The sequence below is a fragment of the Lissotriton vulgaris genome, unplaced genomic scaffold, assembly GCF_964263255.1.
Source record: "Lissotriton vulgaris unplaced genomic scaffold, aLisVul1.2 SCAFFOLD_1015, whole genome shotgun sequence".
NCBI classification, from domain to species: domain Eukaryota; kingdom Metazoa; phylum Chordata; class Amphibia; order Caudata; family Salamandridae; genus Lissotriton; species Lissotriton vulgaris.
In genome coordinates, this window is record NW_028248478.1 from 689656 (window position 1) to 710857 (window position 21202).

Sequence of the window (21202 nt, forward strand, 5' to 3'; positions counted from 1 at the left end):
CACCGTCGCCTGAATCACCAACTGCCTGGTCGAGGCATCAAAAAATTTGAGGACCGGTCTTAAGCACCGGAGAGCACCAAAACATCAGGCCACAGTTCTCTTTCTATGGCCAGCGAAACTGAGGGTGGGGTCCAGCCAAACTCCCAGACTTCTTAATTCCGTGACCGGAGTCGGGGACGGCCCAAGTTCCGGAGGCCACCACCTGTCCCCCCAGAGTTCCGCTTTCTTACCGACGATCATGATTTCTGTCTTTTTTGCGTTAAGTTGGAGACAGTTGGCATTCATCCAACCAGCCACCGCCCTCAGTCGACTCTGAAACCTAGGGGCATCTTGCTCCGCATCCCCGCTGATGGTGACCGCTAGCTGGGTGTCGTCGGCATATGAGACCATAGTCATGCCCTACTGCTTGACGACATCAGCCAGCGGTCTCACGTATAGATTGAATAACTTGGGACTGAGCGAGGAGCCCTGCGGAACCCCCATGGCCAGAGGGTGGAATTTGGACTGGTAAGGCGGGGTGGCCACGCAAAAAGAATGATTGTCGAGGAAGGAGCGAAACCACTGCAGAGCGAGCCCACCGATGCCAATCTCCTCCAGGCGGTGCAGAAGAATACGGTGGGAGAAGGTGACAAAGGCGGCGCTAAGGTCTAATAATACAAGTGCCGCCGTCTGACCTGCATCCAACACCGTACGCAAATGCTCCACCATGGCGAGGAGGGCTGTCTCCGTGCTGTGGCCGGCACGGAAACCGTTCTGCGTGGGGTCCAGGACATTGGCCCGAGTAAGATGGTCTCTGAGGGCCAAATTGACGTGTGCCTCCGTGACTTTCGCCGGCCAGGGGAGCAATGAAATAGGACGGTAGTTCTCCGGTTGTGAAGGGTCCAGCGAAGGCTTCTTCAGAATTGGAGAGACCACCGCCTGCTTCCATTTGGCTGGAACCATGCCCGAGGCCAGTGAGAGATTGATCAGGGAGCACATCGTGGAGCGTCCCAGAAAAGACTGGTCTCTAAAAAGGGCAGATTTTAACGGATCCGAAGGAGAGCCGGATTTATTTTGCTGGGCCAGTTTGTTGAACGCCTCAGGGAGTAACGGGGGAAGAGAATGCAGAATAATATGGCGTTGAGTGCAAACTTGGGCTCCTGGAGGTGATCCAGTACTAGGGAAAGCCTGATAGATAGTCTGGACTTTCTCTAGAAAGAAATAGGCCAAGGCCTCGCAGTGGGAGGTGGAGCAGGCTTCCGGGGAAGAGATCCTTTTCGCCAGAAGGTCTTTAAGGACTTTGAAGATAGTTTTAGACGGGTTAGGGCTGTTACGAAATTCCAAGGAATAGAACGCTGTGCGGGCTCTACAAATGGCTCGATGATAAAGCTTAACAGAAGCAAGATACGCGGCTTTCTTGTCAGCCTCGTAGGACTTGCGCCATTGTCTTTCCGCCCATCTGCAGGTGCCTTTCAAAGCACGTAAGGCACTATTGTACCAAGGGCTCGCCTCTCTGGAGCTAAATTTGCTCAAAGTAATGGGAATCAGGGAGTCGAGCGCCTTGGTGATCCACCGACAGAAGTGGTCGTAGCCCGTTTCCACGTTATCTAATAGCCCTAGCGGCTCTTCAGCCAGGATACGGTGCAAATCCTCCAATCTGAGTTTATTCCAATGCCGTCTAGGAATCAGTCTGGCAGGCGGAATAGAAGGAATCTCAGGCATAGGGTACCTAAAAGACACTAGAAAATGGTCCGTCCACCCTAATGGTGAAATGGTCAAGGTATAGGCTTCAGCTAAATTTGTAAAAAAGGGATCCAAGACATGACCCCCTACATGGGTGGGCTGGGATACAAGTTGAACTAGCTGAAGGGCCTCCAGGTCCGCTAGGATGCTACTAACAGCCGCGATGTTCTGGTTGTCGAAGTGAAGATTTAAGTCTCCCAAGATGGAGAAATTGGCACAGCCAATAGCTAACGAGCTGACGGCGTCAGGGAAAGCTTCCCTGAACGCTACATCGCTGCCAGGAGGTCGATAAACCACCATCCCAGAAAGCGAGAACTGAGGGCTGATTGAGATCTTAAAGGAAGTACTTTCGCACCCAGCAATGTTGAGTTCCTTCCAGCTACAAGTGTAACAGGACCTGACAGCGAGGGCAATGCCACCGCCTCTAGTAGGCCGGTTCAGAGTGTACATAGAGTACTCAGGGGGGCAGGCAAGATTAATAATAGCCACATCCGCCTCTTGAAGCCAGGTTTCCGTAATGGCAAATAAATCCGGAGACTCATCCGTGATTAGGTCGTGAATGACTTGGCGATGTTTCACCAAGGACCTGGCATTAAGATTCAACACCCGCAACATACGCGCGGAGCGATTGCTCCGAGGGGCAGATGTCGTAGCCCTTTGGCGGATGGTAGCGGGGGAGTCAAGCGACCATTTCTTGCAGGCACAATGGTAAGGGCCGCATAGTCATGAGTAATGTCACTGACCAGGTCATGAGTGATGTAATATGTGATGTCATCAGCAGTGCATTGTGGACGCACGAGTTATAGTTAGCTGAACTAACTATAATGGAGGAATTTCAATGGTTTTGTATGAGAGAAATGTCCAGCTAACTATAACGTGGGTGAAACCTATGGTTTTTTCAGTGAATTTCTAAGGTTTTTAAATGCTAATTCCTAACTTGAACGTGGCTGAAACCTATGGTTTTTTCAGTGAATTTCTAAGGTTTTTTAAATGCTAATTCCTAAGTATAACGTGCCTGAAACCTATGGTTTTTTCAGTGAATTTGATAGTTTATTTAAATGCTAATTCCTAACTATAACGTGCCTGAAACCTATGGTTTTTTTCAGTGAATATATATATATATATATATATATATATATATATATATATATATATATATATATATATATATATATATATATATATATATATATATATATATATATATATATATATATATATGCACAGGAAAACTAAACAGGCACTTCCCTTACAAAGAAGTACAAAGTTTGCAAGTCTGCAGTCTTTCTTATTTTTCATCTTCTTCATCTTCTGCTCAATCAACACATCATCCACAAATACACACACCTACTTGCTACCTTTCTTGGCTGGCGTTATCAATCATTCTTCTTTAATTCAAATTCAAACTACAGGCCCTATATCGACAATTTTTATGATAACAACGACCCCGGCCGAAGGCACTATGAAATTTGCACACTCGCTTCCTTTCCTGGCTGCACTTATCAATTATTCTTCAATTTCATATTTTGATTCAAACTCAAGGCCCTTTATCGAGCCTTTTTCTTGTAACTACTGTTGCAGTAGTTCTGCTCCTACACACAACTGTGCATAAAGACCTAAAACCTCAGTGAATTACGGTGTTCCAAACCCCACCTTAGTAACCGAACCCCCTAACAGACTAGCAATCAGTGACTCATTGGTTCTTCCTCCTATAGCAAAAACACCAATTATTAGTCAACCCACAACATGCGACTTAGGTTACCTCAGGTAAGGTAGATAACAAGAGCACTCTTTCATTACATTCTTACACAAGTCCAAAACAAGCACTTAATTAACACACCTGCAACTTTGAAATGTTTATTTCTAACACCGTAATCTCATGCCCAGTACCTTACATAATACAAGCAAACATATTATTAGAAACAAAGTTGTCAGCATTGTTACTATTCCATAAAATACAAAGGGAGAAAGCATCCTATAACGCAAAAGCGAAACAGATTTAAAATATACCTACATTTCACTCTCCCTATTTAGCAGGTTAGTTTATAACTACAGAAGATCACATACGACTACATAGGCAGACCCATACCTCTGTTACTCAGCAGTAGTGGATCACATTGAGTTCTACACAAACTGTCAAGATACGAATGTTCTCAAACTGTGTGTAATCATGCCTGCACACTTCATTACTAAACGCGCAAGTATAAGAGATGCCACAGCTGCATATCTCTTAATGGTCAAACGTGCGAACATCATTCCAAATAACACACACAGCATCCAACATAACCTTGATGTTTCATGCTCTCACTATACACACTAAAGTAGCGACACAGTCTACAAATGCAGTATATCAAATTATTCTCATATGAAGCAAAATACTCAGCCTTCTCTAAACAATATTGCAAGTGCGTGTTGTGTACAAACCAGAGCAGGAAAACAAAAATGGCGTTTAAGCTTCTAATAAACCCATGCTAACTTAACACGGTGTGAGTGCAAGGCTCAGCCCACAACACATTTCCTTGACCAAAGCACATGATGTAAACGTGGGCAAATTACGAACGCAGACTCCAAGCCTAAAATGTAAAGTCAAGTTCAATTTTGCAAAAAAAATTATTCGATCTTTGATAAAAAGCAGTAACTAAATAATAAAGAATAGGTAGAAAAATCAAACAGTCTTATTCCACCAGCATATAAGCACAGTATGTAGCAACAGCCTCCAACAGGAAGTCATTGTTCTCATCTGAAAACATTTCAGCCATCCAATTCAATAGTGGGAATGAACATACATGTTCCTCAACCACCGGAGCCTCTATCACCATCGAGGGAAAACTCGGGTCATCTTCAATGTAACTGCGTGCCAAGAAGTCATGCGCCACTGCAAAAACATTCTAACATCCCATTATTCCATGTGTCGCTGCTGTGGCCATAATCCCGCCGCCAGAACAGAGCAAGTCATGAACCACTAAGGGGCTGGTCATAATCCGCATTGGGAGACACCGTACTGCAGAGATACAAATCCAGGGCCCAGTCTAAATCGCAGCTCAGGCAATGAAAGACAGGTTGGACGCATGTGAAAAAGGAGCATCGAAACGATAATCCATAAGCTGCACTCAACGTTGCAAGAGGCAGCGCTCCATAGTAACTAAGCATTCGGTTGCGGACCAGCAACAACCGAGAAATATTGATGTCTGCTGCAAAATGTGCATCCATATTTAAGTAAACAAATTAATACAAGCAAATCGGCAACTAATGTGAGCATTAAGCACAATTCACCAAAGATGCTGGAAAAAATCGAATGAAAAAACACCGACAAGACACCAAATATAGTTTCTACAGAAGTCACAAGGCCAATGCTTATAAGTTATAAGCCAATGCTTATAATTTTAAAAAAGTAAGCTAACCCCCTACTCGAGGACGCATTAAAGATAGTCTAGATTAACTCCCTAAAATTCTGGGGCACGTCTGTATTTAATAAAGCATACACTTCTGTGCGGGTGTTTACTACATGAAGGACAAATGTTTCTCTAGCAGATGTAAGAGCAACTTCTTTTTGAGACAATAGCGCTCCTATACGGCTCATTTGGTTGACTCTTCTTTCAAGGTCGGAATCGACGGCCAGAAGGAAACATCCAGCATCCCATACAGAGGATTAAACACAACTTTTTTTATAGCAAACCACACGCTCAGTTACCGTAATCATGTAAGCAATGCCTGCTAACATCGCACAATAGGCCACACAGCTGAATCGGATCTCCAATAAGTGACCACTTATAACTATTCTTATAGTGCGCCCTGTGCTCCGATTTGACAGAGAGAGAGTGATCGCACCATAGTTTCTACTGCTAATCATTCTCAGCATACGCTACGAATACGATAAAACAGTGATAATTTTAACAACGGTCCTTGATAATATGCCCCGAATTTCGTAGTGCGCCCTGCATCGTAAAATGCGATGCAGGGCACGGAACTAAGAGGCATATTATCAACAACATAAGGTGATACATTATCCCCGGTTTTATCGGCAGGAAACTGCAGATAAAGCGGCGATAATGGGCTTGATAATAGGCCCTTGTAAATTCCCATAGCAAACAAGGTTCTGGTGTTAACCTGGGCTGCTATGGGAATTCACAAGGGCATATTATCAGGGCCATTATCGCCGCTTTATCAGCAGTTTCCTGCCCATAAAACCACCGATAATGTATCGCCTTATGTTGTTGATAATATATGGCCCGAAATTCGGTTTATTAATTTAATTGTTTACTTACCTACAATCTTTCAAATTGTGTTTTTTATCACCCCCCCATCCCTGCCACTCCCCCGCCCAGCCCCGCCTGTCCCTCCACGGGCCACGTCTGGCCTTGTTAATACGCCCTTGTTAATTCCCATAGAAGTCCATGTCAACACCAGAACATGGGCTTCTATGGGAATTAACAAGGGCGTATTATCAAGACCATTTTCGGCGTTTTATCGGCAGTTTCCTGCCCATAAAACGTTGATCATTTTAACACCGGTCCTTGATAATATGTCCATCAGTGCCATATTATCAGTAAAGGGCGGTACATTATCGCCGCTTTTATCGGCAGGAAACTGCTGCTAAAGCAGCGATAATGGGCTTGATAATAGGCCCTTGTAAATTCCCATAGCAGCCCAGGTTCTAGTGTTAACCTGGGCTTCTATGGCAATTCACAAGGACATATTATCAAGACCATTATCACCGCTTTACCAGCAGTTTCCTGCCGATAAAAGCGGCGATAATGTATCACCCTTTATTGATAATATGGCCCATAATTCCTTAATGTACAGAGACGCACAAACTGATATTAAACGAAAAAACATAACAGCATGCATTATAGCAAAACACATTTACTACTATAAAATGTTTAACAACGGACGAATATAGCGGCATATTATCAAGACAGGAGATAACATTATCGCCGCTTTATCAGCAGTTTTCTACCCATAAAGCGGCAATAATATTATTGCCTGTCTTGATATACCCCAAAATTCCTTAATGTACAATAATGCACCACACACACTCCCATACAACTTATCAACTCACCGTTCAAATTGATTTGTAGATTAAGAAGAATACCACTCAGACAGTGGATATTCTTGTACAGAATCTCTCTAGTTCCGTGTTTGCAGCAGAACCGTCAAATGGAACATTTTCCCCTCTCATTTTACACATACATACATATAAATAAACAAGCAAAATCCTGCACACATTAATTCAGAACAAAACACACATTTCTATTGATTTAACATTCCAGATCTTTCCAACTGACATAACTTTCCACCCTACACCCAATAGATCATGCAAAAGTCAACAGTCAACAGAGGTCAAAAGTTCAGCACTGTATAAAACACTGCTCTTCAACAAATTTGAACTATGGATAAGCACTTACTTATAAGTACCAATAAAGCAAAAATGTCTCATTACAAGCAACAAAGATATACACACATAAACTTGATAAATATCTGTAAAAGATTTATTTTTAATTCATTTCTCTTGCTTACATACGCTTATGGAACAACTTTCAAAATTCACACTGTACGCGCACAATAAATATACCGTAAAAAAAAAAAAATAGCCTACATCACTCATTTTTTACAATCGCCGGACACCCAATGCACCAAGCCTCAAATATAATGTTCAAGACCCTAGGTAGAGCCTAAATCCATCACGGTACCAGCCGCCTCCCTGCATCATTCGGGAGCCGGAATTGCTTTTGGTCAGAGAAACTACCTTACATACTGCTCTCCAGGCCCGGTTCTAGCGGGTGGGTCGGGTGGGCCAGGCCCACCCAAACTTCGGCTTGGCCCACCCAGACATAAACCTGGGCCCTGGCAGTGACGTCAGCAAGGCCAGCAGAAAATGGACACTGCAATTTAAAACATTCTCTGAACGTTATTTTTCTTCTTTCTTTAGGAGTTGTGTGATTGGGCCTGGGCTCTCACCCCCAATCGCGTATCTCTTATTGGAAAGGTGGGCTTTGTCTCCGCCCACTCGCGCAGGTACAATTGGGAAATGGCGAAAGGGACAAATCCTTTCCTTGGCACTGGATTTGTGTACCGTCCTGCTGCATGGATACTTCATTCTTTTCAGCTGGTGAAGAGGACTTTGTTTTTGCCGATTCATTTTCCTGACATTCCTGAACCCTTGAGCTGTTTATCAGATCGGGCTGTGCAGAGTTCGTAATTAGCAGGTAAGAGACTGTGTGGCTATTGTGGTATTTTTAAACCTGTGAGCAAGACACAATCTTTGAGTGCCGCGTATACTTCATTTAAATCGTTTGTTTAAATCGTATCATTATCATTCATGACTTGTTCTGCCAAGGATGCACGGCAAAGAAATGTCCCCATAACTCTGGGGATTAATATACTGCTGGCGAGCAATCTATTGTCTGTTTGTAGTTTTTAAATGCAGAGAAACTGCAGTTAATGTGGATAGCTCAGTGGGTTACTGCCTTTGTCACAGAGATCCTTTAATTATTTGCAGTTCAGAAGTTACAATCCTAACACAGGACAGTGATCTATGGACTGTCATCAAAGACCTGCATTCAAACCAGAATGGTATAATTAGATTTTTTTTTGTGTTGCTAGTTAGTTCGAAATTTCCCAGTCTTTTACTATTTTAATGTCGCAAAAAAGAGTTTGGCCACATATACATTCTAATCAGTAAAAACAACCACTGGGGTATGCTTTAAATCCTGTGTGTGTGCTTCTCCAGACCCAACCTTCTTAAAACATATTACCCGGCAGCATGGATGACATGTGACTCCTACACCTGCTAATCCTCATGTGACATTCCCTGTAGGCTGATTTGCATATTTTTATTAATCATTGTCCCTGCATAGTGTGTGTGATGTACAGTACTTTGACACCCTACACTATGAGTAGCGCTATACAACAAATAAAATGCATATGAGAGAGGGGCTACGGAGAGATGATGGGCACTGTTGGAGGGTGGCAATTAAGGAATCCGAGGGGGACATCATGGGGGTGCGGCTTTGGAGACATGAGGGACACTGGTGGAGGGTGGCAATAAGGTAATCAGAGGAGGAGGTCCTGGGGGGTGGAGATACGGAGAGATGAGGGGCACTGGTGGAGGTTGTTTGTGAAGGAATCTGAGAAGGTGGTCATGGGGGAGGGGCTTTGGAGTGATGAGAGGCATGGTGAAGGGTGGTAGGGAGGGACTCTAAGGAGGAAAGTGGGACTCTGATGAGAAGGTCATAAGGGAGGCGCTATGGAATGATAAGAGGGGAGGGGCTTTGGAGGAATGAGGGCCACTGATCGAGGGTTGTAGGGAGGAAGTCTGAGGAGGAGGTAATGAGGGGAAGGTCATGGGGGCTTTGGAGTAATGAGGGGCACTGGTGGTAGTGGGGGAGTTTGGGAGGAGGTGGGCAATGAGAGAATCCGCAGAGGAGGTCATGAGGGGGAGGCACTTTGGAGCGATGAGGGGCACTTATACAGGGTAACAGTGAGGAAATCAGAGGAGGAGGTCAATAGGGGTAGGGGCTGCGGAGGGATGAGGGGCACGAGTGGATGGTGGTAGGGAGGAAGTCGGAGGAGGAGTGTGGCAGTGAGGGAATCAGAGGAGGAGGTCAATGGGGGGAAGGGGCTATGGGGCAATGAGGGGCACTGGTGGAGGGTATTTGAGAGAACGTCTGAGGAGGAGGTCATGGGGAGGGGCTTTAGAGAGATGAAGTGCACTGTTGCAGAGTGGCAGTAAAGGTGTCTACCGAGAAAGAGGTCAGTGGTTGGACACCAATAAATACTTTCGCACCAGCGCTAAAATAGACCCTGTACTGGCCTTTCTGTTTTTGCTTATTTAATTAGCAGTTGGGTCATTAGGGCCGCAGTGTAACATATTTTTAAAGTGTGTGCTAATTAGATTTACTGTAATATTCACAGTTTTGAGTTTGAAGGTGATTTTACTATTGTTTATTTAGTGGGAATAAGGAAAATGAAGCCGGGTGGTGGCTGATATGGGGCTGGTTAACTGTGAGATAAGGTGCACGGTAGAGGGATGGTAGAAAATTGATAATCAGACCTTGAAGGGAGTGTGCTGCAGAGTGTGGGTCAGGTGGATGTATTAATGAAGAGAGAATCTCTCTGAAGGCTGGCAACGAGGAAGGCTGAGTAGTGTTACTTGCCTGATACTCCCACCTCAGAAACCTCCTCTTCCCATCAAAGGGACCTTACATGGTGAACAAAACACTTTTTGAGAGTGTTAACGATTAGAAAGATTTGCAAAATAATGTCTTTTACTGGGCCTTGTAAGACTAAGGAGAGATAAAGAAGGGCCCTGAAGTAGGCCTTGCTAGATATATGGGCACATCTCTAGGGGTGGGTGGGACAACAAATTAACAGGAAGAGCCGAGGCAGTTGAGCTATCTGTGAGGCTTGGTTCAAAGACCCTAGCAACAAGCTGAGAACTGAAAGTTTGCACTGTAAATTGTACAGCATACCGCCTGTGAAATCTCTTTAATATTAAAAAAGTACCTTCTTAAATGTTGAAGAGATTTTCCAGAGGGGTAACATCACTTCTCTGGAGGAAATAGGTTCTCTACATAAAGAGTACTAGCACTTCTAAGGAGCAAATAGGTTCTCCGGAAAGAAATTACTGCATGTTCTGCAAATAGTTACTCTGAATAGAGATTACTACACTTCTCTGGGGCAAATAAGTACTCAGAAAATAGAGCTCCTGCACTTCTGTATTCTTGAGCTCTTACAATGCATCTTAGTCCTGATTTGCAGCCCTGCTATTTCTGCACTAATAATCACTAAAGTTCTTTGCGTTACATTTAAATGGTGACTTGTAGTACTCCTGCTTTGCCGTCTTGAAAACTGCCTCCAGGCTGATTATTGCCCTACTGTTTTTGAACTTTTAAATACTCACATGTTAAACCTCACTCACAGTTCACTCGGTGCACATAAACTAGGATTCTTGCCTCCAGTGCCATTTCTGTATTAATCAAATCTGAACTAAAAGGCCAGCTGTTATGTGTGACCTACTTGTGGCTTAGTGCAGCAGAAGCATTTATATACTACACTAAATTAAATAGAAAATGTGTTTTCTATGGTGCACAGCTACAACACATGTATTTGAAGGTGCACTCTTATGTGATGATGAATAAAGGAGGCTGTTGGAAATAAAGATTTGGCTTGGATCACACAATTGGGTCAAGCATGGAATCCAGGATTGATCCCAGGTTTTGTAGTTTCACATTGTGCAATTCACTCAATAGATAGGTGTCTCACTCTCCTGTTTTGCATTACAGATTAATGCTTTACCTTTCATACTTGGCATATGACATCACAGCCTAGGCAGCAGGCAGAAGCCAAATGAAAACTATGCTTGGTTTGGAGCACAAGGATCAAAGAGGACCTTGAGCTTAACCAGGCATCTGGCTCAAACCTTAAGTGACTCGTGCAACAGAACTAACTGTTTCAAAACCATTGTTACAAAAGAAAGTCCCAGATGGTGCAGATGTTGCCACCATTTGTGAACTGGTACGTGATTATGCTGAAGCTTTCCCAGCACTTCATGAAATGTATGTATCTGCATTGGTTATACGGCTTTCAACCGTAGCCTGTGAGAGCTTCTTTTCAAACCTATCCCGCGTCCTCACACCTTTCCGATGCACAATGAATCGTGATTGGAAACAGAATTTGACTATTTTACCACATGACAAAGAGCTCACGGCAAATCTATGTATGCATGAGTTTGTAAGGGAGTTTTTTAAGAACAATAGAAGATTAACTCTGATTGGAACTGGCAGTTTTGAAATGGTCGGTGTGAATACTGCTGGCAGTTTTCAAAAATACTCCTTTATCTTTTTTCAAATGTGTTACTATTTTTCAAGAATTTTTATCTATGAAAGTACTTTGCAAAAAAATGACAAGAAAATAAAATGTATAAAGTTACATTTGTGCAGAGAAATAAGTGTTGGGCATATTTCAACGAGTAAATTGCCAGCCTTTCTAGTGCAATCGTGTCAAGGCTTTCGTGTAGTAATAGGGACTTCCTTAATCTTGAATGCTTCATAATATGCTTAGCATTCAAGTAGTTGTGTTGAAGCCAGGGAGCTGGAATTCGAGGGTTTGCAGTTAGGTCCAGACATTGCTGTTACTGCCTGGCCAGCTGGAATTCGAGGGTTTGCAGTTAGGTCCACACATTGGTCTTACTTTCAAATACCTCTCCACATGCTCTGGGTACACACAGAAGCAATCCGTTGTCTCATGCTGCCTGTTTGCAAGTACATATGTTGTAATCTAGGGCTTGTAGGCTACCTCCAGAAGCGACAAATTGGCCACCCGAATGCGCCCTTGGCCCACCCAAATAAAAATTCCTGGAACCGGGCCTGCTGCTCTCTCACATGAAAAACAATCTGCTTTCCTACAGCGCCTGGGCGACAAAATTATCGCCACTTTATCGGCAGGAAAGTGCCGCTAAAGTGGCAATAATGGGTTTGATAATATGCTATATGGAATTTCAATCACAGCTCATGTTAGATGTGAAGAACATCTAAGATGAGCTTCGATTGGCATTCCATAGAGCATATTATCAAACCCATTATAGCCACTTTAGCGGCACTTTCCTGCCGATAAAGTGGTGATAATTTTGTCACCCAGGCTTGATATTATGGCCCAGAGTGAGTAGTGTACAGCAGCTTCTCTGTAAAATCTATAATTACCTCCGAGCAGTGACAACAGATAGGTAACAACAGTCTGACAAACAGATCCACAACCTTATTACACCACTTTTGAGTCACTTTTAACATGGGTAAAGTGACGCAAGGAGCTTGTAAATCTACGTCTGACTTTTCAAGAAAAAATCTCAACTCCAGACTCTGCGACACGGTTTTAATGTTGTTTTCTCTCTCTTTCTCTCTCTCACTCACTGTGATATCGGCAACTCTGGGCATTAGCTTGCCTCATCTCTACAATGGCCCCCCACATTCGCCGGGGATGCCTGGTTTCACCTTGGAGATACCCAGTAGGGACCATCTCACAGTGATAGCCAGGACGGGTTCCCCAGCGGTCTACAGTGCCACGATGCCTCAGGGCAGCAGTACACTTTACAAGAACACATACATTACATACATTACATTATCTTTCTCTCTTAAACTTATAGAAACTGCTGTCTCCTTGGACGTGTGGGAGAACAGCCCAAGTGAAGTTGTGGAAGGAACTGGCCGAAGAGTTTGAGCGCATTGTTTAAACAACGGTAAGCACAGAGGCCTAGATCTACAAAGCCTTTATAGCAATGCATTAGCAATAAGTCGGCATAACAGGCATCAGTAATGCAGTAGGCACTTCCATATAAACACCACTTGAACGCGGCACTATAACAAGTGAAATGTACCAGGTACACTGCACTCGTAAAACTGTAGTGTTACCTTTATTTGTGAAAGGAGAGAGGGCCATATTATCAAGCCTGGGCGACAAAATGATCTCCACTTTATTGGCAGGAAAGTGCTGCTAAAGTGGCGATAATGGAGTGATAATATGCTCTATGGAATTCCAATCGAAGCTCATGTTAGATGTGAAGGACATCTAACATGAGCTTCGAATGGAATTCCATAGAGCATATTATCAAACCCATTATCGCCACTTTAGCTGCACTTTCCTGCCGATAAAGTGGCGATAATTTTGTCGCCCGGGCTTGATATTATGGCCCAGAGTGCGTTGTGTACAGCAGCTTCTCTGTAAAATCTATAATTACCGCAGAGCAGTGACATCAGATAGGTTACAACAGTCTGACAAACAGATACACACTTTATTACGCCACTTATCCCAGAAACCATCCCAGATTGTGAGAGCCTAGCTTTCTCGCTGGAGTTCTCTCCCAACCACTGCTTTTCGGGTACATTGATATATCGCCCACCTGGCCCCCCTAAACAATTTCATAATCTCCTACCAGCAATTGTGGCATCACGCATCAGCGCTGCCGCCAACTATACTGTGTTAGGCGATCTCAATTTTCACTTTGATTCACTGCTGGATCCCACGGCTATTACACTAGCCGATGACCTGGCCGCGCTACAACTTATCCAACGAGTAAAAACATCGACTCATGTGAAAGGACACCTTTTAGATCCGGTGTTCAGTAACTGTGTGGATTTTGTGGTTGGACCTCCCCTCCCCCTACCATGGACTGACCACTCTCTGGTGCCCTTTACTTGGTCTACCCAGAAATCCATCCCGGTAAAACCCATGATAAGACATGCCAGATCCTGGGCGCGGATACCAGTAGTTGAATCGGAAAATAAACTTATGAAAGAACTTCCCCCTAATAATGAGGATCCATGTCTGGCGAACCAGGCCTATGAGAACTGGATCTTGCACTCTCTGGAAACCATCCTCCCCCTTAAGAAATTAACGGTAAAACGTCCCCAAAAAACAGCACCTTGGTATTCGGAGGCCCTTAGGAACGAAATGGCGTATAGACTACTCCATGGAGGAAAAAACTCGATATCGAGAGGAAATAAAAGCTTACAAAAAGGAAGTAAAAGCTGCCCAAGCTGCATACTTTTCTGACAAGATCCTAGCAGCAAAATCTAAACCTAGGGAAATCTTTCAAACTTTGCAAAAACTTACAAAACCCCCTCCCCCCAGTACATATGAGGAAAAGTCCGTTTCCCAATGTAATGATCTGGCGGAATTTTTCTCAGCCAAAGTAAATAAAATATACGCTTCCTTCCCCTGCACTTCCACTCCTCTGGTAGCTCAGAAAAAAACCAGGGTGACAGACACTGTTCCAGTCTCCCCACCCACACTTGACCACTTTCCCTGCATGGATCTCAAAGTTTTAGAGTCCATGGCTCGAAAAGTAAAATCTGGATCTCCAACTGACCCGGCACCCCCAGACGTCATGTTGCTAGCATCTCAGGCTGTCTTACCAATCATCAAGAACCTCCTGAACGCTTCCATCGCCTCTGGCATTGTCCCTCCTGCCTGGAAACGGGCCATGGTCCGAGCGCTGATAAAGAAGCCAAACTTGGACCCATTGGACTTTGGCAACTATCAACCTATTCCCCAGCTCCCCTGGGTGAGTAAAATCATGGAGAGGTACGTCAATCTCCAGCTGGTTAGCTTTCTTGAAGATAACCAACTGTTAGACGTCTCCCAGACAGGGTTTAGACCTAAGCACGGAACAGAGTCCGCCCTCCTAATGGTCATCGAGGAGTCCAGGAAAATTCTTGATCAGGGAGGATCAGTGGCAGTGATCCTCCTTGATCTCAGCGCGGCGTTCGACACGGTCAGTCATAACACCCTACTGAACCGTCTTTCGAATGTTGGCATAGTGGACAAGGCCTGGTTCTGGTTAAAATCTTTTTTGAGCAACAGGTCGTACCAAGTGTTTGATGGACACACAGTGTCTTCCAGCATGCCCCTGAAGTGTGGAGTACCCCAGGGCTCCTCTTTAAGCCCTGCGCTTTTTAATATCTACATGAGGCCACTGGCTGAGGTAGTTCGTCCGTATGGAGTTAAGATCATATCCTATGCGGACGACACCCAGTTGGTGGTCTCGTTAGCGCAGGAGGCTCACCAGCCACTTTCAGGTGGACTAACAAAATGCTTGGAGGAGGTGAAGGCCTGGATGTCTCTGTCATCGTTAAAACTCAATGGTGACAAAACGGAGCTTATGCTCCTGGGCCCTGCTGATCCCACTTTCTTCAACTCACTGTGGCCCACCTGTCTAGACCCCCCCCGGCTCCGAAGGATAACATCAAAAGCCTGGGAGTATGGCTGGACAGGAGTCTTTCATCAACACCCAGGTCACAAAGCTCTCAGCTACCTGCTTTGGACTGCTCAGGACACTGAAGAAAGTTCTTCCTTTGCTCCCCATGGAAGCAAAGCAGGTAGCCATACAGGGCCTGAGACAGTCACGTTTGGACTCCAATAACGCCCTCTATCTGGGTGCACCAGAGTACACACTAAAGAGACTACAGCTGGTACAAAACTGCGCTGCCCGCACTCTGCTGCAGATCCCACGCAGACTGTCAGTCAAAGCGGCACTGACCAGCCTGCATTGGCTCCCAGTGCGTAAGAGAGTCACTTTTAAGGCAATGTGTATTGCCCACCAGGCCTTCTGGGACTCTGGACCTTAAATTACTCGTAGTCTAGTAAGTCAGTATCGTCCAGGTAGAGATCTGCGATCTATCCAGGCTTTTATGGCAACAGTTCCAAGAATCAAAAGGACAAGGTCGGTTGGAAGGATGTTTGCCGCCAAGATCTGGAACGCCCTCCCTCCTCACCTAAGATCTAACCCTAACCTTTCCTCCTTCCGCAAACAATTAAAAACACGCCTGTTCAATTCTTTTCAATAAAACTCAGTTCTCCTTCCTTTTTTTCTTGGTCTGCAACCTCACCCATCCTAACCAACAGGTTCCTCTAGCGCTTGGACGCCTCAGGGCAGCAATTCGCGCTGTTATAAATCCACTTTCATTCATTCATTCATTCATTCATTCATTCACTTTTGAGTCACTTTTTTGGGTAAATTGACGCAAGGAGCTTTTAAATCTATGTCTGACTTTTCAAGAACAAATCTCAACTCCAGACTCTGCGACACAGTTTTAATGTTCTTTTCTCTCTCTTTCTCTCTCTCACTCTCGCTCACTCTCTGTGACATAATTTCTCTTTCTCTCCTAAACTTATAGACACTGCTGTCTGCTTCGACGTGTAGAAGAACAGCCCAACTCAAGTTGTGAATTCAACTGCCTAAAATGTTTGGCCGCAAGGTTTATACAACGGTAAGCACAGAGGCCTAGATCTACAAAGCCTTCATAGCAATACATTAGAAATAAGTCGGCATAACGGTCGTCAGTAACGCTGTAGCCACTTCCATATAGACACCACTTGAAGGCGGCAGTATAACAGAACTGAAATGCATGAGACACACTGCACACGTAAAACTGTAGCATAACCACAACTTGTAATGCTTATTAAGCTCATTTACTCACATCTAAATAATTCTAAACTCTAATTTTCTTTTTTGTTTTGCAGATTACCAATCGGACATCTTTTGGGGTCCAATTAACAATTTGTTTATAATATTGCTTGTTGTTAAAGTTATTTTTCTAGTTGCTTCTATTATAGTTATAATTCAGTTTCGTTTACATTTATTGATTTCATAAAAGTTAATTTTAAAAAAACGACATACTTCTTTTATTTTGTGGGGGAGAGGTATGACGGTCCACAACAGAAATAATGTTGAAATACTATAGTAAGATATTCAAGACTAGGATTGAAAACTACAGAGTTCTAAGTAACAGATATAATAAAAATAACGGTGAAGAACTACTAAAATGGCGGTGGACGGAGTACGTAATCAACGTTTGGCGCCTCAACACTACCTTTCAAATAAATAAAGAAAAAATATGATTATTTATATATTACAAAAGTACCGCAGCGGGAAGTCCAAGATGGCGGATTGACACCGCCGGAGTGGAGAACACTGAAACGGGTCCAGGCGGATACTAGGCTAATGGTCTGAAACAGCAATACAATACTGGAGCGGCGAAGCTGTAAGCCTACACTGCTTTCTGAATCATTTGCCCTGTGAGGAAAAAAAACGAACGAAGACTTACTTGCACCATAAGGATCGAGGATAGAGGAGTGTATTCTGAATGTTGCAGCTATGGCTGATTGGGAGCCGTATCCGGAGCCTGCTACGGTCTGCTAGCACAAAGAAACCTGCGGCTTCATCGCGTCAGGAACCCCTGAGTGGCTGGCCGAGCTGGGTGAGTCTGACGAGGTGGACGAAATCGAGATTGACGGTAGTCAACTGGTTTGGTCTGCGTTCCCCCGCAACACCGGCAACAGCACAGCCAGAGGAGACGAGCGGCAGCGGGAGCAGCAGCGGGATGGCGCCGAAACCTCCTACACGGACAACCCGCACAACAGCTGCTAGCGGGAGAGCGACGGTCACACCGGTCCCCCTGCTAGTCTCAACTGCGGCCACAAATGAACTTACAACAAGCAAAAAATCCCTATGCATCAACAACGCGATGGATGCAGCTTTAGATACGGAACAACTGCACTCAGGTAAACTTGGGGAAAAAAACCCAACTCGAATGAAAGTTAACGCAGCAGATAGCGCAGCTGATAATACAGCAAAAAATACATTATTAAACGTGGGCGCTCAATTGAGAACAGAGGAGTCTGAGAATTCTCTTCAAAGCAGTAGTGCTACAGCACAGAACGATGATATTTTAAATAATGTAACTATGTTATCTACATCAGACACTACGGAGCTGGTTGGTGCAGAGGAAGAGGTAATTAATCTGTCTACTACTCTAGCCAAAGGAGATATCGAACCCTCAGAACTTTTGAATAAGGTGATTAATCCTGATACTGATACCAATGTGAGCACCCCTCACATTGAAATAACTAACACGACTAGCATGCCTGCAGACAAGGGGAGTGCTGAGGGCGTGGAAGAAAGTGAGGGAGCTGAAAATACTGACAATACAGATATCGCTGAGACAGATGAAGAATATGTGGATCTTAACGATATAGGAAGTAATACGACGTTAAAAGCGACCAAAGACAAAAATAAAACCCTCATCACCAAGAAATCAAAGGGCAAAAATAAGAATAAAGGTACTAAAATCACAAGCAAATCCAAAACAAATGTTATGAAAATGATTGCTGAGAACAGCCCAATCAGACAATGGGTACAGGCCAAGGGTGGTGTAAAATCTATGCCAATGAGATTGTCTGGTAATAGCCCCAATGATCAAAACACTATCTCCAAAGACTTAAAACAGATCACTGTACCAGCGAAGACCGATAGTTTTGATAAATCTGGCTTGAATAAGGAATCAGCAGAGTCTTTGGGGGAAAGTCTATTGGACCAGCCACACCCTTCTGTACCTAATACGATATTCACGGAAGACAACTCCGCTTCTTTGTCAATTAGCTGCAGCAGTAGCAAAAGCAATAATAACAGTAGTGGCAGCATAACCCAAGACTTGCCTGATACTCCAATTGGGTCTACAGGTGAGGCAGTAATTACTCCGACAGAAGAGGTTATACAAGAAATACATCCGGAAAATATCGCTTCTTCTCTATCTAGCGGGCCAACAGAATGGATTCCACAAGGGGAGGTGTCTGCTTCTTTTCAGACAATCTTACAACTCCTACATGAACAGAAACAAGAAGCTAAAAATCACTATCAGCAAATGAGGGAGGACAATAACAGAACTCAAACCTCTTTGCAAGAGATGGCGTGCAAATTGGGGGCAGTGTCTCAAGATATAGAGGAACTGCAGCAAAGAGTAGTGGTGACAGAGGAGAAATCACAGCGCTCTGAAATAGCGGTGAATAAACATGCCTCTCAATTACTTCAGATGCAAAATAAGCTGGAAGACTTAGAAAATAGACAGAGAAGACAGAATCTCCGTGTTTTTGGTATTGCTGAAGAAGCGGAGGGGGCGGACCCGAGAGCATATATTACCCAACTATTCCAAAAGGCCTTTCCCGACCTTTCAGATTGGGATTGGGACTCTCAGATCCAGCGGGCTCATCGCTTACCCCTAGTTCAAAAAGATAAGAGTGGTAAATTCCCACGACCGATTTTGATTTACATAGGTAACTACCTGCTCCGACAAGCTATTTCTTTAAAAGCACGGCCTAACACTCCAGTCACTATTGATTCTATTATTTTTTTTGTGAGATCTGATCTAAGCAAACTTTCGCTAGAAAGACGATGGAAATTGAAGCAATTCATCGATCCGATTAAAGAACTTGGATATCAAGTTTATCTGCAGGAACCTGCAAAGCTGAAAGTGATTAAAAACGGCCGATCCTATTTCTTTTTGGAAGTAAATGAGGTTGAAAGTGCTATTGCTTCCTGGCGACAGGGGAAATGATTAAGCTAACAACTAAGTTAGTGTCTAATGCTCAGCGCATACGGTTTTGTTGATTCTTCAGTTATATTTTAGCTAGCTTTAAAAGTTTCTGTGGTAATTAAGCGATTGCTCCTATGAACGAGCATTGGGTAGCACGGGTCTCTTCCTTTTCTTTTTGTGTTGCTTTTGTGTTGCTACGATTAGTATTGAATGCCTGGATCCTATCAGCGTTCTATCCGCTCATCGACTGCCAAGGGAACGGCAGTCAACCGAATGGGGGGACCAGAAGGTAGCCACTGGGTGGGAAATGGGGGAGGGGAAAAAACAAAAAAAATGCATCATGAGTATAAATATATCTGTGTTTTTTTGGCTAAGAGAAGCTTATATGGTTTGCAAAAGTGCTTTGTTTTTTTTCTTTTTTTTTTTGGGTAGAAGCCTTGTCAGAATTTTTAACAATACCAATTAAATGTATCAATTAAAACTTCTAGTTTGGAATGTGGCAGGCTTAAACAGTCGGACTAAGAGGAGACTAGTATATGAAGAACTTAGGATGCATAACCCTCAGATAGTAGTTATAACTGAGACTCATATTGCATATAAGGATAGACGTTTATTGAATCAGTTAGGCTATGATCTTTTGGTTAGCACAGAGTTTAATGCCTCAATCCGAGGTGTGGCCATACTGAAGCATAAACAGCTTAAAATAGAAGTTAACAAAAAAATGACGGATAAAGCGGGCAGGTGGGCCATGGTACAAGTGACTTTGGAAGGTCTCCAATATATAATTTGTGGGGTTTATGCCTCAAATCAGGACGAACCAAGAATAATTGATCAGGTCAATATGGAGTTACTTACTTGGGAAGGGGAGCGAATAGTGTTGGGTGATTTTAATTGTGTTATGGATTATAATATGGACACAACTAGAAAGGGTGCGTTTCAAAGGATGCATAAGACGAGGGCTGCCATCATAGATTTGGCTAATATACATGCAATCAAAGATGCTTGGAGGTATCTTTACCCACACTTAGCAGGGTATACTTATTACTCATCCGCTCATAAACTCTGCTCACGCATCGATATGGTCTTTGCCTCTAACTCTATACTGTCAACTAGTACAATGTCAATATGCCCTAGGGTAATATCGGACCATAACCCGCTTTCATTCATATTTGAAATTGAAACGGACAGGCATCCACCTAGGCCCTTCTCCTTTCCCAGATATCTATTCTCTGATACTAAGTTTGTGAGTTTGTTGAAAGGACATATAAAAGATTTTATTGATATCAATGGGTCTTCTACATCTCCTTTGATGGTGTGGGATGCATGTAAGGCCAGCATCCGTGGGTTTACACAACAGTTTGTTTGGCAGCAAAATAAAACCAATAGGGTTCAAAATAAAAAATTACTAGATGATATATTTAATATCGAAGAGAGGCTATCTAAGATGCTAGCTACTATTACTACTACAAGGGCAAAAGAAATCGAAGATTTAAATTTAAAACTGATGGAATCAAGATTAGTTTTGAAAAATATTTTTAGGGAGAAAAGCATTTCTAAATTAGCTAAATATAGGCTGAATCAATATGAAAGTGGGGAGAGGATAGGAAAAATTTTGG